The 16,537-nt window shown below is 43.3% G+C and overlaps 2 long non-coding RNA genes across 2 annotated transcripts in view; one reads left to right on the top strand and one right to left on the bottom strand.

The window, feature by feature from the left end:
• The window catches only part of LOC121143601, a 70,823-nt gene extending 66,571 nt beyond the window's left edge, over positions 1-4,252 (bottom strand). Inside the window, exon 1 of the long non-coding RNA XR_005880853.1 lies at positions 4,112-4,252. This is a non-coding gene — a long non-coding RNA (uncharacterized LOC121143601). The remainder of the gene's footprint in view (positions 1-4,111) is intronic.
• LOC121143600 overlaps positions 1-13,684 on the top strand; it is a 43,290-nt gene extending 29,606 nt beyond the window's left edge. The window contains exon 7 of the long non-coding RNA XR_005880852.1: positions 13,223-13,684. This is a non-coding gene — a long non-coding RNA (uncharacterized LOC121143600). The remainder of the gene's footprint in view (positions 1-13,222) is intronic.
• Positions 13,685-16,537: the final 2,853 nt, after the last annotated feature.

The following is a 16,537-nucleotide window of genomic DNA, read 5'->3' as shown; positions in this document are numbered from 1 at the left end:
AAATATTTCAGGCCAGAACTAAATTATCTAGGGCTATTTTTAGTTCTTTTGAGGGCCATTCATTGCCCACAGCTCCGTCTGACCCAGCATTCTAGGCACTACCAAATCTTACCATGTATTCTTAGCTGATCCCTAGATTCTACCAACCAAAAAGCTCCAGTTATGATAGCCAGCACCTGGAGCTGTACCACACCTGTGGCCCCCACCAATGCATTCTGTAACACTCTGATTTATGACAACATTTTTGTTCTGTAAGTGATAAAACATCATCCTGTCGCCACTTCCATGGTGGAGGCGGTATTTGGGGGGAAGCTTGAATTGTGTTCCTGGGTCTGGTCATGCATATCAGGCTCCAGAGGGAACTGCCTAACACCTGTGGGTCAACATCTGAGGGCCAGGTGTGGTGGCGCATGCCTTTTATCCTAGCACTTGAGAGGCAGACGTCAGCCTGGCCTACATAGCAAGTTCTAGGACAGTCAGCGTTTCACAGAGAGACCATGTCTTGATGAATGGACAATTGAATGAATGAATATGGAAATCATCATTTGAGTCTTCTATGAGCCCCTGGTACAACCAAACCAGCAACAATGCTGTGCTCAGCACGTCAGAGCAAAGCCTATCAAACATCTTTGTGATTCGAATTCTCACAGGAGTTTTCTTCGATCCTCCCTGTGCCCAGGTGGAGGTGGATAGCTTTTCCCTATGCCTTTTCTTCATGACAGGGCTGTTTCCTGTTCCCTTACACAGAGAGTAGCTTTAATGGCTTACCTTTGTATGGATGTTTCCTATTCTATGAGGTATCTTGGACTGTACCAAGTCTGTGCTACCATGATAAAACACCTTAGCCTGGCCGGGCATTGGTGGCGCATACCTTTAATCCCAGCACTCGGGAGGCAGAGGCAGGCGGATCTCTGTAAGTTCGAGACCAGCCTGGACTACCAAACGAGTTCCAGGACAGCCTCCAAAGCCACAGAGAAACCCTGTCTCGACAAAACAAAACAAAACAAAACACCTTAGCCTGGGCTATGTGTACACACACACACATACACACACCATAAATTTATCACTCAGTTCCTAGGTTCAAGAGAGTCTGAGGTCAAGGCACTTACAAATGTAGTGATTGGTAATGGTTTCTCTTATGAGGATGCTAATCTCAGGGCTGAAGTGGTGGGGTGCTTGCCTAGCATATATAGTGTCCTGTGGTCAATTCCCAGCACTGGGGGGAGAGGAGGCACTAATTCCATTTGTGTGGCTTCATTACCTAATCACCTCCTAAAGTCTCCACACATTAATTCTACCATATTATAATTAAGTTCTGGCACATGAATTTTGAAAGGACACCAATATTCACACAATGGCAAGCATATTTTATTTGTTCATGGTGTAGATGGCTTGTTGTAGTAATATGAAGTTGTATAGCTCACCTATACAAATGAAACTTTGAAAAATTAGAGTGTACATCATGCAAATGCTTTGTAGAGCAAGCAGTCTGTCACTTTCTCTTAAGAACAAAGATGCCCTGCTGTTGCTCCTCAGCATCTGTGGAGGAGTTGGTCCAGGACTCTCTCTGAACACCAGCATCTGGAGATGTTTGCATGCCTTACATAGAACAGTGTAAGATTTACACATAACCTATGCATACCATCCCCTACTCGTTAATCATCTCCAGGTTACCCATAATTCTTTATTCAATATAAGTTTTTGTAAATAGTAACTACGTGAATAATTATTGTACAGTATTGTTTAGGGAATAATGGCAAGAAAAAAAAAAGACATACACCAACAAACTCCACACGGACGCAGTTGTTTTTGGAGTATTTTCTATGTGCAGTTGGCTGGATGTGAGGTTGTGACACAGAAGACAGAATACATGTCAGGGTCCAGTAAGTCCTTATACATAAGAAGTCACTGCAAGGGCTTATGCAAAATGGTTTGTAACACCAAAGCAGCAGCAACCTAACCCTCCTTGGAGAGCAGCAGGGGTGGGGTTGGGGGGTGGGAGAGTAAGCTGGCTTATTCACTTGGTGCATCAGTTAGAATGAAGGTTTTAAGTCTGGGAAGATTTCAACAATGTCTGGGTAACATGACACCAAGAGGAAGAAGCATCTCAGAAACAGCAGAAATAGCAGTAGATGCCAGATACGTGCACAATCCAGTAAAGAAACGGGACACTGAGATGGCACAGTTGCCACCTTTGCATGCAGGTGGGGGATGGGCAGCCTGGGCTCGTGCTTTTGTTATATCTGTTCTTGTTTATTATTTTGAGTCTGAAAGTGGTACCTAGAACCTTGTGCATGAGAGTTCCTATTCAGCTACAGTCAGCTCCCATGTTTTAAATGGAAGAGAGCATGGCACTGATATTGTAAAATGGTAATATTTTTATTTTGGTTGGTGAGATATAGTTAGATATAGTATATAAATATGTTATGTTACTTTTAGAGTATCTGAAATGTTTCATAAATCAAAAATATAACTTCTATATTTTTTTAAAAATTAAAAACGGTAAAGAAATGTATCAAAGCAGTCATTGTTACATGTGGCTGCAAGGAAGGAGTGCGTGCCTTCTCTCTTCTTTGATTTTCTACATTTTATGACTGTCACTTTTACAATGAAAAAAGATTTCTTTTAAAAGTAGTTATATGAAAAGCAAACACACTACCATGACAGAGTTTCTGTGGGTTTGTATTGGCTCCTGGCAAATAGTGAGCCCTTTGAGAGGTACGATTAATAAAACCTTCAGGGCAGAGTGCTAGTGGGCTGTATGCCAGACTCAAGTCACACAGTGGGCACAGTGTTACCTACACTGACACCAGAATTTCCTTGAGACCCAATTGATAGATTCTTTCTGAATGCATCATTTATGCCAAATGGAAAAAAGTTCATATTGGCCAGCTAGCTCCAAGCTAGAAAGGAACAAACCAACTCTTATTCAGATTTTACTATTGCCCATTTTAAGCCAGCATCCTTGTAGTAACCATGTTAATGCAACACAGATTTTGCTGCATTAGGTCCTGGGCCTACACAAAGGTGCATCTAATTGTCTGTTACCTGCTGAGGTCATTGGAGGCCCTGAGATATGCATAAGGGTCCTCAAAGCTTCAGAAAACCAGCATCTTTTGGAGATTTCCAAGAAGGATGAGGATCCTTTTAGAGTCTCCCATCATCTCTAGCTGCTGCTTCTGGAATTCTTTCCCAAATTACCCCATAGGTAGGGGTGCAAGAAATGATGTCCCAGCATCCCCAAACCCCTAACAGTAGACATTATTTAGTCATTATATTTAGGGTCCTGTTACAAATCCCTCTGTTCTGCTTGTGTCTGGAACCCCTCAGCAGCTCTTTAATGGCCTGCTATCTGCCTTATGACTCTCAATGGTTTCAGTGACTTTTGAACAGCCACCATCTGAAATATTAAGTGGAAAATTCAGAAATGAGCAATCTAGGAGCTTTGAACAACTTTTCAGTACAATCTATTTTTACAGCTGTTCTATTTACTGTTGTTATGTATTTTACCTCTTACTGTGCCTGTTTATAAGTCAAACTTTATCATACTCTAGGAGTTCAAGGTCAGCCTGGTCTACAGAGCTAGTTACAGGAGAGCCAGAGCTATTACATAGTGAAATGTTCTCTGTCTCTGTCTCTGTCTCTGTCTCTGTCTCTGTCTCTGTCTCTGTCTATCTCTCTGCCTCTCTCTGTCTCTCTATCTCTCTCTCAAAACAAAAGAAAGAAAAGAATAATAAAAGGAAAGCAGCTGGGAATATTCCAAGTATTCTGTTGGGGAGATGGCTCAGTCAGTACAGCAGTTGCCATGCAAGCATAAAGCCATGAGTCTGATCCCCCAGAACCCTTGTAAGGAGCTGGGCACAGAGGTATGTGCTTAGAAGCCCAGTGCTGCAAAGGTGAAGATCAGAGGGTCTGCAGTCTAGTTGAATAGCTGAGTTCTCGGTTCAGTGAGAGACTCTGTCTCATCAAATGAGGTGGAGAATGCTTGTGTAAGACACCCAGAAGTGACCACTGACCTCCACATACATTTGTGCATATTCTTGCACAGTTGTACACACACACACACACAGAGAGAGAGAGAGAGAGAGAGAGAGAGAGAAATCAAACTTACAATGTCTGAGGAGTTTCTGGCAGGACTTGGTCATCGTTCATCCCTTGACTCCACTGCATCCTTGATTCTTAAACACAGAATATGAATTTGGCATTGTGCATGGCCCTTCTGCCATTCAGCTCCACAGATCACTGCCCCAACAGTCTCAGCTCAGATTAGAGTCTATTGTAGTCATGGAGATCAGTGTTTGTGTTATACATGCAAAGATTTGTCCTTATCCAAACATAGTGGTTTAACTGTGGACAAAAGACAGTGTTTTCCGACAGGCATTCCTCAGCATATGAATATCAAATTAGTACCTCTTTAGATTGGACACAAATGTTTGGTTTTAAAAATTGCTATTTGAGTTGTTGACCTGAGTTTCACAAAATAATTGTGAAATAAATTGTGGCTTAGGATTAGGGCAGAATTTCCGATAATTTCTGAAAATGACTAAACATGGTGTTGTTCTCTTGCAGTATATATTTATTCAAAGCACTGTTCTCAGCAATGGTGATTATTAAATAAATATATGGAGCAACTCTGAAAACCATTGATGGTGTTTTGCATCCTGTAATATCAAGCTTGCATCTGAGAATTAATTATTTAAGTAAACTCAAACAACACACTCATCTCATTAGAACACACATTTGCTTTGTTCATTTAGCACAGCATATATGTGCACATGGGTGTTCCATTTTCTGGAGCATAGCTAGCCTCTCAGGGCTGTATCCCCGAAGATAACTGACTCTCCCTCCCCTAGAATTTTATCAGTTGCCAATAATGTTTCATATGGGGGTGGGACTTCATGAACCCCTGCCTCTTCCATGCTGGAATTTTGGTTGTCTTGATCTTGTGCAGGTCTGTGCATATAGTCACAGCTGCTATGATCTCATGTTAGCAGGGTCCCTGTCATGTCTGGCAAACATTCTTTCAGTGCAGATATTCACTGCCTCTGGATTTTATAATCTGTCTACCCTCTCTTCTGAAATGATCCCCAAGCCTTGAGGGGAAAGGTCATAACAGAGATGTCCGAGTTACAGCTGCATATGCCACAGTCTCAGTCTCACAGGTTGATCAGTAGGAGGGGGTGTCTCTGAATTAGTTGCCATCAACTGCAAAAAGAATCTTGTCTGATGAGGGCTGAGAGATGTACTAGTATATGGGCTTAAAGATTAAAACTTGAGAGGCAGTTTATTACTATACCTATTTAGCAGTGTTAGGTTTTCCACTCGAGTCTATGACTGATCCAGCCACGGACTTTTTGATTCAGCTAACAGTACCAGACATGAATTTCTGTAATCCTTTGGATCATGCCTGTAATCCAATCACAAAATGATTGGTAACTCATAACATTCATGCCACTATTACACACGCGGATATATCTTGCCAGGCCAGTCATTATTATAGCTTACAGGGTTCTCAACTCAGTAAAACTGTTGATGACTTTTCTACTCTGGTAGAATGCACAGAACCTGACAACCCTAAGAAAGTTGGCCAGTCCCACCTTCATTTCTCATGTCCCATGATTCAAGTATGTAGTATGCTTAGCAATAGGTCTCACCATATACAGTTATACAGGCAACCAAGAACAGTGGCAGCAGCCACTGTTTGGGGAGGGTCTATGTGACCTTCCCAACCAAAAAGTCAAAAGAAAGCAGCCCATACTTGGCACTGGGCTTTCTATAGTATATGGTATGTGGGGCGTAATTTTCCCACCTGCTATACGGTAACTCTACTTAAACTCCATTCATATATGTTTATGTATATATTTTAGGAAGTTTCTACAGTAGTACATTCAATATGCTATTATCAAAGGTCTATATTGTTAGTTATCTCACCCTATACTGCCCCTCCACCCCCATCCTATTTAACCCTTCCTATTCCACTGTTGTCCCTGCATTCTATACCCCTTGAAATTAATCATTTCTATCCCACCTGGGAATAAACTGAGGGAATATAGGGCTATAGGTCTATCCATAGTGAAAAGCTACATTGTCTTTTCTGGGTATTAACTGGTCATAGTGCATAATTTCTTTCCCACCTCCTTGAGTTTTCCTTTTCTCTCTCCATATTTTGCTTATCTTTGATAAAATTTCTATACTGACCACAGGTAAGATACAATGTATAAAGCCACCTAAATCAGTATTTCTTAAAACCTGGTCAGTAGGCATCAGGTAATACTGCATCACTTTCGTAGGCTGAGAGGAAATGAACAGATATCACAGTTTAAGGATGAAGAAAGCCACACAATACATACAATTACATGAGTTAGAGGGCAGACAGAGATTTGAGTCTGACAGTGTCTGCTGCCATGGTACTTTTTTGTGTCAGGAGTAGCCACTGGCTTTTGGCAAAATGAGGCCATTTGTTACATTAATTTTGACAATTTCACTTTCATTAGTTTTGTCTTTTTTTTTTTAAAGACAGGATTTCCCTGTGTAGCTTTGGAACCTATCCTGAAACTAGCTCTTGTAGATCAGGCTGTTCTCGAACTCACAGAGGCCTGCCTCTGCTGGGATCAAAGGCATGTGCTACCACTGCCTGGCTAGTTTTGTCATTTTATACTTAATAAATAGTAGAAATAAATTTTAGATGTATAACTATAAAATAGCTAGATGTAATATAATAAAAAATTTAAAATCCACAGATTTGTGGATTCTTTTTGCCATTTATCTAGAAGGCATTAAACTCCAGTTTGATGGGCAGTGATTACAGTGGATTCCATTGGTGCTGACCTGACATCCATTGTATCCATGTAGGTCTGTCTGGATACTATAACAAAACACCTAGGGCTGGGAAACTGAGGAACAGAAGAAACTTGTGGCTCATGGAGCCCTCAAATATGAAATTCAGTTCCAGCAGATGTGGGTGTGATGAGAGCTGCTGTCGCTCACAAATGGCACCATCCTACTGTGTCCTCACAGTGACAAACGGCCTTTCTTCTTGAAAGAAGCAATAACCGTGTTCAAGGGTCCCACCTCTTACCACTACTGTAGCAGGTCGTGGTTTTCCAGTGTATGGATTTCAGGGAGATATAAACATCCAGTCCACGAAGTTCACCTTTTCTGCTTCTTTCTTTCTTTCTGTTTGTTTGTTTGTTCTGTTTTTGTTTTTTACTTTTTTGAGAAAGGGCCTCTCTTTCTCTGTGCAGCCCTGGCTGTCCTGGAACTCACTCTGTAGACCAGGCTGGCCTTGAACTCACAGAGATCCACCTGCCTCTGCCTCCTGAGTGCTTGGATTAAAGCTGTGTGCCACCACCATCCAGTTCTTTTCTATTTCTTAATGAACTAATAACTTTATTTAGCTATTCCATACTCCCTGCAGTTACTTGCTTAAAGGAGACTGCCACCTCCATGCCCCAAGGTTCTGACAATTCGAAGACAGTCATGGCAGCCCATGTTCTTCGCTAGTAATTGGTTTAAAATGAATCCATGATGGATTTTGTCCGTAAGCCCCAAGGAACAGGCTGGAGTCTGTTTTCGGAACTATTTTCCACTGTTAGTGAGATGCACTCCCTTGCTGTTAAGAAATGTTAAGAAATGGGGGTGTCTGGATAGCTGCAGCTATCTCACAAGCACGGGGATGGAGCTAGAATGTAGAAGGCAGAGGTGCAGGAAGATGAAATGAGTCCTGGATGGTCCTCTGGAATTCCTGAGCCCTGAAAACAGTGAGAATTGGAGCACCTCTGGCCCGACTTCTCTTTTCAGGAGAGGGAGGGGTCTCTCTGCTCTTTGAGATTGGCAAGGGGTCTGCTTGAGGACATGCTTCTTGGCCCTCTCCCCTTTTGAGGTGTGAAGTTCCTGTACGCCTGAGGATCCAGCACCTAACACAAGAGTGACCACCAGAGGGAATGTGTGACAGATTGTGAGTGAAGTGACCCAACCTCCAGACTACATAACAGGGCAGAGGAACCCAGTGGATGCTCTTTAGATGCAGAACCAACGCTGGTGTCCACAAGCTCAGGCACCATCTACCGGAGGGAAGCTGCCCCTAACTGAGTTACACTGGAAGTCATCAACAGAATGACAAGTATTCGCGTAATGAAAGCATATTAGAATGATTAATAGGAGTGTAATCAGAAGCTCTTTGGAAACAGTAAGGAACAATAGTGCTTGGGCAAACTCAGGCTAGGCTCAATAGCTGGATTTTCAATGCATCAGGCAGTGTGCAACATTGACAATTCACACCAACAATGGCCGGAGAAAATAGATATGATTTTACTGAACAATGAGCCTAACTAAGCAGGCAGATTTAGTTCTTTTCAAAACGGAAGGCGGGAACCACAGCTGAATAAGACAATGTGGCCACTCCGTTCCCAGCTGGCGACTTAGAGGAAAACAAGAATGAATCTCTCTTTCTCATGTTAACTTAGTAAAACCAGCTTTTATTCACAAAATTGATGGAGAATGGTAATGGGAGATACTGCTGCTGTAACCAGAGCTGTGCAGCTATGCCCTGTAAGAACTGCTCAGTGAACTCCATGGGGGTAGAAAGCAATGAATATCATTATTTTCCTTTCCAGTGAAACACGAAGAGACTGTATAGATGCCTCATTTGTAAGCATGACAGCTTTACAGCCATAAATGAATCTCTAATATGGCACAGAATTAAAATAACCAATCCCAGAGTCCTGACCTGCCAAAAAGAAAAATCACACAATCCCTCTCCCAGTGGGTCTTCTTTTTATTAAAAAGTCAAGGCATGGGAAAATTTGTTCAGACAGACAGACTTCAGACCAGAATCTGTCTGGAACTCCAGAGGAGGTAAGGCTATGGAATTTGGTAAAGACCAATTACCTGGCCTCTTTCCTGATCATCCTAACTTTTGATGGAGGAAAGATCCAGCTATTCACCCAGATCCTTCCTGAAGGAAAGACACCACAGGTGGTAAAAATTGGGCCCTGGAAGTCTAATATTGAAAATTATATCCCTCAAATGGCCTAAATCTGAAGGGTCCATTAAGGAGGTGCAATACCTCAGAAGTGAGAAATTTAAGACACTGAGAAAAGAAATTGAAGAAGCCACCAGATGCTGAAAAAAAGTCTATGTTTCTGCAGTGTGTAATTAATATTGCAAAAATGTCTATATTACAGCAATATACAGATTCAATGCAATCCCCATAAAATTCCAAAGGCATTCATCCTAGAATTAGAAGAAAAGCCTAAAAATCATGTAGAACCATAATAGATCATAACTAAGCAGAAAGACACTGCTGGAGGTGGCATGTGTACCTTTCCTCAACAGCAGCAGCACGGCACCGGCACAAAAGCGGACAGCGCAGAGCAACAAAACAAAACGGGACCCAGAAAGAAGCCCACATAGCTATGGCCACTTAATTTCTGACGGAGGCATCAAAAACATAAACTAGAAAAAGGCCTAATGAAGCTGTCAAAATTGGATACCCTGATAAACAAATGATGTTAGATTTTTTACTCTCACCCTTCCAGGAATCAATTTGAAGTACATCAAAGAGCTTAATTTCAAAACTAAAATTCTGAAACTTCTAGAGGAAAATATAAGAAAAAATACTGTAAGATATAGGCATAGGCAAGAACTTTCTGAATAGGACTCCAGGAGCACAGAAGTAACCCCAAGGTTGACAACTGGCATTACATGAAATTACAAAGTTTCTACACAGAAAGGAGACTATCAGAACAAATAGCCTACAGAACAAGAAAGAAATCTTTGTCAACTGTAATTCAAAGGGAGTTAATGCCTAGAATATGTATTTTTAAAATTGTATAAAGTTAACCCCCCCCAACGTAAAAAGTATAATATCCTTAGCCATTGAGAAGGTGCAAATTAAAACTAGCTCTTTGGGCATGAGTCACCTTTTGTGGATAAGTGTAACTACTATTCCTCATTAAAGAAGGCTCTCTTTACAGCAAGTGAAAGCCACCAAAGAAAAACACAACTGGACACAAGGCAGAGATCAATGGATCAAGGGGAGTCCAGCCCCAACAGTTACAGCTACATCACAGCTCTCGAATCTATGGCTCAGGGAATATCATGGAAGGGAGGGCAGAAAGGATGCAATAACCTCCCAGGAAGTCTACTGTGGAAAGTGTCTCCTAGAAATGACTGCATAAATAAGACCCCAACAATGACAACATCAACTGACATGTTAATGTAGAGAGGGGGAAACTTTGTGGGGTCATACGGAAGGGACCAGGCCCCTGCTTTAGCAGCCATGACTCAACATATGTACTTGCCTAACTTTGCCCTTCCTCCCAGTCACTAGATCAGATATCCTCCTCGTAGCAAGGAACCAATCAGAAGTTAGCTGGTAGGACCGTGTTTTCTGATTCTGGGTGTGCTCTACTATAAAAGTGCACATCAGTGACACACAGAGCATAGCAACCACCCTAGGAGGACCTATAGGCCATAACAATCATTGACCAATCAATACAAGACAGGTCACCCAAGCCTGGAAGCACACCAGTCCGGAGACTATTGCATACCTCTAGACACTCCCCTTGCTCTACCCAATATATTCCCTGCCTCGTGGCTTCTCGGGGTCTTTCTCCAAGTATCTGCCATTATGGATGAAGGGCCTGAGCTAATGGGGTTAGTTCGTTAAACAACAATAAAAGACTCTTTGCTTTAGTGTCGAAATGGGTCTCTTGGTGATTTTGGGGTTTCAGAATTTGGACACAACACTACCCGTAGACAAAGAACTATGGACAACTAATGACTGATGGGAAAAAGATAATTTGAGATCTCTTCCAGGGATGAACCTTCTTATTGGTTGCCCAATGCAGAGTTGTCAGACCTGAATCATATACACGCAAACAATAAAAACAGACTCAGTTACTTGTATTATATATGTTTGTGCATGCACATGTATATAATCAAAGAAGAAAGACTATCAACTTGAGAGTGGGGGTATATGGGAGGGATTGAAGGAAGGAGATAGAAGAGGTAACATGATTTTATTTCAATGAAAAACATTTTGAACAATAAAATAAAATTATAAGATAGAGTGAGAAAAATAAAAAAATAAAGTTATTTAAACTGCTTTGGAGTTCTATCTCACCCTGTGAAAAGGCTGTCAAGAAAACAAATGCCATCAAATGACATCAAATGCCGGTGAGGATGTGGGGGAAGGGACCTTTGTTGATTGCTGGTGGGAGCCCCTGTGAAATTGTCAGGAGGGCTCTTTAAAAACTAAAATATAGCTACCATATTATCCAGATATTGCTCTCTTGGACATGTACCCAAAATACTCCATATCCTGCTGCAAATATATTTGACAACCATATTTATTGCTGCTCTACTAACCACAGCAAACAAATCGAATCAGCTTTGGTATATATCAATAGATATGTAGATAATGAAAACATGGTACAAGAAACAATGGAATTTTATTTGGCCAAAAAGAAAAACAAAATTATGAAATTCGCAGGAAAATGGGAGGATCTGGAAACTATTATGTTAAGTGAGGTAAGCCAGACTCAGAGAGGTAAATACCACATGTTTCTCACACAGATGAATCCTAGCTTTTAATTTTCATGAATGTGTGTTTATGCGGCTGAGTTTGAATATAGGCCACGGAACTGGAAAGGGGACCCTGAAGGACGAAAGGGGCTTTAAGGAAGATGGAGGGAAAGTAGAGCAGGGGTGACACTAAGGAGACAACAGAAGGTCAAAGGGTGCTGGGGACAAAGGGCTGGGTAGGAGGAACAACGGAGGAAGGGCCAGCCAGAGTGTGTCTGAAGTGTCACAATGAAGCCTCTTACACTGTATGTGAATTTAAACAAAATTCTTTTAAAGAAAGACTCACTCAAATCAAGCCTGATGTCTGGCCTTGTGGGATCTCACAGGGAGGGGCACTTGGAGTACTCATTCTCCCCTGCCTTCACCCCCCACCCTCAGGCAGGATGCTTCTGTCTCAAGATCATTTGCATAATTAGCATGCGCAGCTATGGGCTGATTCACCAAGTTTTGAAGGAATTCTTCCAGCTGTGGTTTTATAATACAGTTGTCCCTTAGTGTCTTTGGGGGATTGAATCCCAGGATCCTACTTTGTGGGATAGATGTTTATCCTCAATTGTTCTCTATGTTGTCATTGTTATTATTTGACATTTGTTTAGTGTGTATGTATGCATGTGTGCATGTATTCGTGTGTGTGTGTGTGTGTGTGTGTGTGTGTGTGTGTGTGTGTGTGTGAGAGAGAGAGAGAGAGAGAGAGAGAGAGAGAGAGAGAGAGAGAGAGAGAATGCCATCGCACACATGTGGAGGGGGTCAAGGGGATTGAACTAAGGTTGTCACCTTTGGTCACCATCTCACCAGTTCTCTACATGTTTTTTGGAGACAGAGTCTCTGAACCTGGAGTTCTCTGATTCGCCTAGCTAGACTAGCTGGCCAGCAAGTCCCTGGGATCCTCCTGTGGTCAAACACACACAGGACGCCATGTGCATCCATTTTAATAGATGCTGGGAATCTGCACTTAGTTCCTCATGCTTGCACAGCAAGCACTTTACAGATGGAATCATCTTCCCGGTTGCTTTTATGCACTTGAAATAATTTCTATGTGCCCTATAATGTCTGATATAATGTAAATGTGGTGTGGACAACTCTTGCAAAGTATTGTTTAAGGAATAGTGGGAGAAGAGAAGTTTGTACAAGAGAGAGGGAGAGGGAGGAAATGGGAGGGAGGGAGGGAGGGAGGGAGGGAGAGCAGGGAGGGAGAGAGAGAGGGAGGGAGGGAGGGAGAATGTGTTTATTTGTGTACATGCCTGTGCAAGCATGTGGAGGCCAGAGGTCAATGTCAGGTATCTTTCTTGACCTCTCTCCATTTGTCTTTTTAATAAAGGTCTCTCTCTGAACCCAAAGTTCACTGATTCAGCAGGGCTGGCTGGTGAACAAAACCCTGAGATGTTTCTGTCTCTGCCTCCCCAGCATTGAGATCACAGGCATGTGCCACTCCTGTCTTTTTTTTGTGTGGTTGCAGAGGGTCCTCAGGCTTCTGTGGTACTTACTTTACCAGCTCAGCCATCTTCTGTGTCTGAAATAAGACTATTTTCTTCTGAACATTTGATTCAGTTGGTTGAGTCTGAGGTTATGGCCAGAACTTATTTTTAGTGTTCATACGGGTCATCTGGTAAGTGTTCTGCTTGTGTTTCCATAGGGTCACAATTCCAAGCCATGCAGGGCACGCCACCTCTGGTGCTATTCTCCAACTCCATTCTCTAGAATGAAGAGGAAGAAGCTTGGTTGTTAGAAGCTGCCATAAGGTGCCTGGCTACAGAAGCCCCAGCACACTCAGATTCTCAGCTGGGCAGAGCCTTGTCCAAGGAAGCTGCAACAGAACATGGCAGTGTTGACATTCAGACCCAGTTCCCACACTGTCCCCCAGAGCCCATGCTTATAGCTTGCTGAAAGCTCACTGCTCTGCTTTTCACTGGGTGGTTATATTCCTGGGGGTAGCTTCTGGAATCCGGCATTGCCTAGTCAGCCTCAGTTAGCCAGACTACACATCTTAGTCCTAATGAACACTGCCTTAAAGGAGAGGCACTTTATTATTTCCATTATTTTGTTGATTCTGTTTTTCTGAGATAGGATTTTGCTGTGTAGATTTGACTATCCTGGAACTCACTCTGTGGACCAGAGAGATCTGCCTGCCTCTGCCTCTCTGAGTGCTGGAATTAAAGGCCCGTGCCACCACCACCCATCTTATTTTTTTCCATTCTTAAGATAACATCAAAACAAATAATTGAGTCAGAAAACAGACTCTATCTAAAATCTTTGCCAAAGTTCAGATGCAGACCAGAAAAGTCCATTATCCTTAAACACAACAGCAAAAAACATCCACAACTGTAAGAGTCTGGTTTCAGGGCCAGGCAAGTGGGATAGGGACATGGAGGTCATGAGCCCATCCCAGGGCAGAATCCAGGAAAGAACTTCAAGGTTGGTCTTCCGCACTCTAATCCACTGCACGTGGGTCATCTGTGGCCTGGCCTTGCACCCCCAGATGCATGAGCCTCTTCCTGCCCAGCAAATCTGTGCTCGAGTCTCAGGAATCTTTGGTCACCAAGCAGGTCCTTATATACCCCTGTGTTTCATTTTGTGATTTTGTTGTTCCCGAGTTGCCCTGTAAACATTCCCATTGGAAAATTCCGATCTTGTCTCAGATGAAGTAAGAGGAAAAGCCATGTGTCCACACCCAGGCCGGCCTGGCCAAGGAGAGCAGAGGCCTCCGGGACTGGCTTTGTCAGTGTGACCGCAGTGTGGCTCTAGCTGGAACTCATCAGGAAACTGTGGGGGCTATGCAGTGAGGTGAACACTTGGTGTCAGAGACCCTGGGGACCTTGGTACATGATGACGTCAGCTGTTCTACAGAACCCAAACCTCTCTTCACCGCCAACATTTTTGTCCTTGCTGTGTGTTTGTAACCACAACACTTACCACTCATCTTCCTATCTGCCTCTGACTCCTCACTGCTCAGGCCCTCAGAGCCCAAGGCAACTCGTGTCAGCATCTGCAATGCCAAGGCAGAAAGAAACATACAATGAAAAGGAATGTGTTGTTTTTATAATAAATGGTGTGACACTGGGCTCTGAAATCTGTGACTTGTGACTGTTTTAAGTGCAGAAAATTCTGAGAACCATTTTTTCACAAAGTGTTGTTTGGGTCCAAGTTTGAGAAGGGGTGTTAATGTGATCCTACTGCCACCACCAGCAACATCTCCACCAGGTGGCGCTCACCTCTTGGTCGCAGTTCCTGCCATTAAAAATTTATACTGGAGATTGATGACTATCTTATATGTAATTCGAGAGTCTTCATCCAGTGGTTGATGGAAACAGAGGCAGACACCCACAGCTAAACATTGAATTGAACTCCTGGAACCCAGTTGCAGAGAGGGAGGAGTGATGACCAAAGGGGTCAAGACCAGGCTGGTGAAACTCACAGAATCAGCTGAACTGAACAAGGGGGAGCTCATGGACCCAAGATTGATGGCTGATATGGATATCAGTGGATGCCAGTGAGGAGGCCTCGGCAATCTATGGGGCCTCAGGTCTACTACCTGGCATAGGAATGGACTTTGGGAGCCCATTCCATGTGGAGGGATACTCTCGCAGCCTGAACATATCAGGAAGGGCCTAGGCCCTCACTGGATGATATGACAGACTTTAGAAATCCCCCATGGAGAGCCTCACCCTCCCTGGGGAGCGGAGGAGGATGGGGTAGGGGTTGGGGAGTTGGGGGAGCTGGGGAGGAGGGGAGGGAGAGGGAGCTAGAATTGACATGTGAAGCAAGATTGTTTCTTTTTTTTTTTTTTTTTTTTTTTTTGGTTTTACGAGACAGGGTTTCTCTGTATTGTTTTGGAGGCTGTTGGTCCAGCCTGGCCTAGAATTCACAGAGATCCGCCTGCCTCTGCCTCCCGAGTGCTGGGATTAAAGGCGTGTGCCACCACTGCCTGGCTGCAAGATTGTTTCCAATTTAAATTAAAAAAATTGTTACTTCAAAATTGCTCCAGAACAATAAAGATGCTGACTTCTTTTAGCCCAATTGTAGGTTCTGAACCTACCTTAGAGATTTGAATGCTGTTTCCCTGGGAACACAGGACCTGGTAAAGTGAGCCACCTTTGATACTTAAGTTTGTCCAGCCTGTTCAGGGACACAGTGCCATGTGTCCCACAAACAAACCCTGTTTCCTTAATTTGGGCACAGCTGGTGAGACAGTGACAAGGGTGAATGCTTGGAGAAACTTGCTCTGTTGGACATTCTGCCCTTGGTAGCAGGGCTGTTGTCAGCTTTTCTGTTGTGGCTGTGACTCTCTGCCACACTGACCTGGTCTCTGTGAACACGACCAAGTTGTGCTTAAGAGAGGAAATTTACAGGAAAGATTTTTCATCCGTGGGATTTGTGGGGGAAAAAAGTCTCAATGGAAATACTCCAGATGGGCAGTCCCATTTGAGCCAGGGGGAGAATTCTTGATTGATTCTTTATGTTTTTTCCCTCCCCTGTGACTGCTTAAGGGGTGTACTTACTCTTTGGGCTGGTACTGTTATCACAAATAATATGTTGCATCAAATCAATTTCCTTCAGTACAGTCTTCTGATGCTCTGCCACACTTGGCCCCAGGCGCTGTACAGGATAATGAGACAAATGCCCAGGTTGCTAATCTGGCCCATTGGCACATCTCCAGAATCATTGGGTCAACCCAGTTCTCACCAGCTTTGAGAACACCTGCAAGGAGCCATCTTCCCCACTTCCTCCCTTAATATGGCAGGCCTAGATCCTCCAGGACTGGAAATGCTTGTTTGCTCAAGGGTAGCAATAAATACATTTCCTATGAAGCCTACAGGGCAGATGATTCCAAAGTGCTACCCCAGAAGTAGGCCTGAAGTTTGGGTTTACCCTGGGGCAACACCTGACTCCTGGAGAGGCCACAAACTGGGACCACCTGGGCATCACCCAAGAACAGACCATCCAAGGGGAA

Source organism: Mesocricetus auratus, unplaced genomic scaffold (assembly GCF_017639785.1).
Source record: "Mesocricetus auratus isolate SY011 unplaced genomic scaffold, BCM_Maur_2.0 Super-Scaffold_100013, whole genome shotgun sequence".
NCBI lineage: Eukaryota > Metazoa > Chordata > Mammalia > Rodentia > Cricetidae > Mesocricetus > Mesocricetus auratus.
This window is presented reverse-complemented; position numbering and strand designations above follow the sequence as displayed.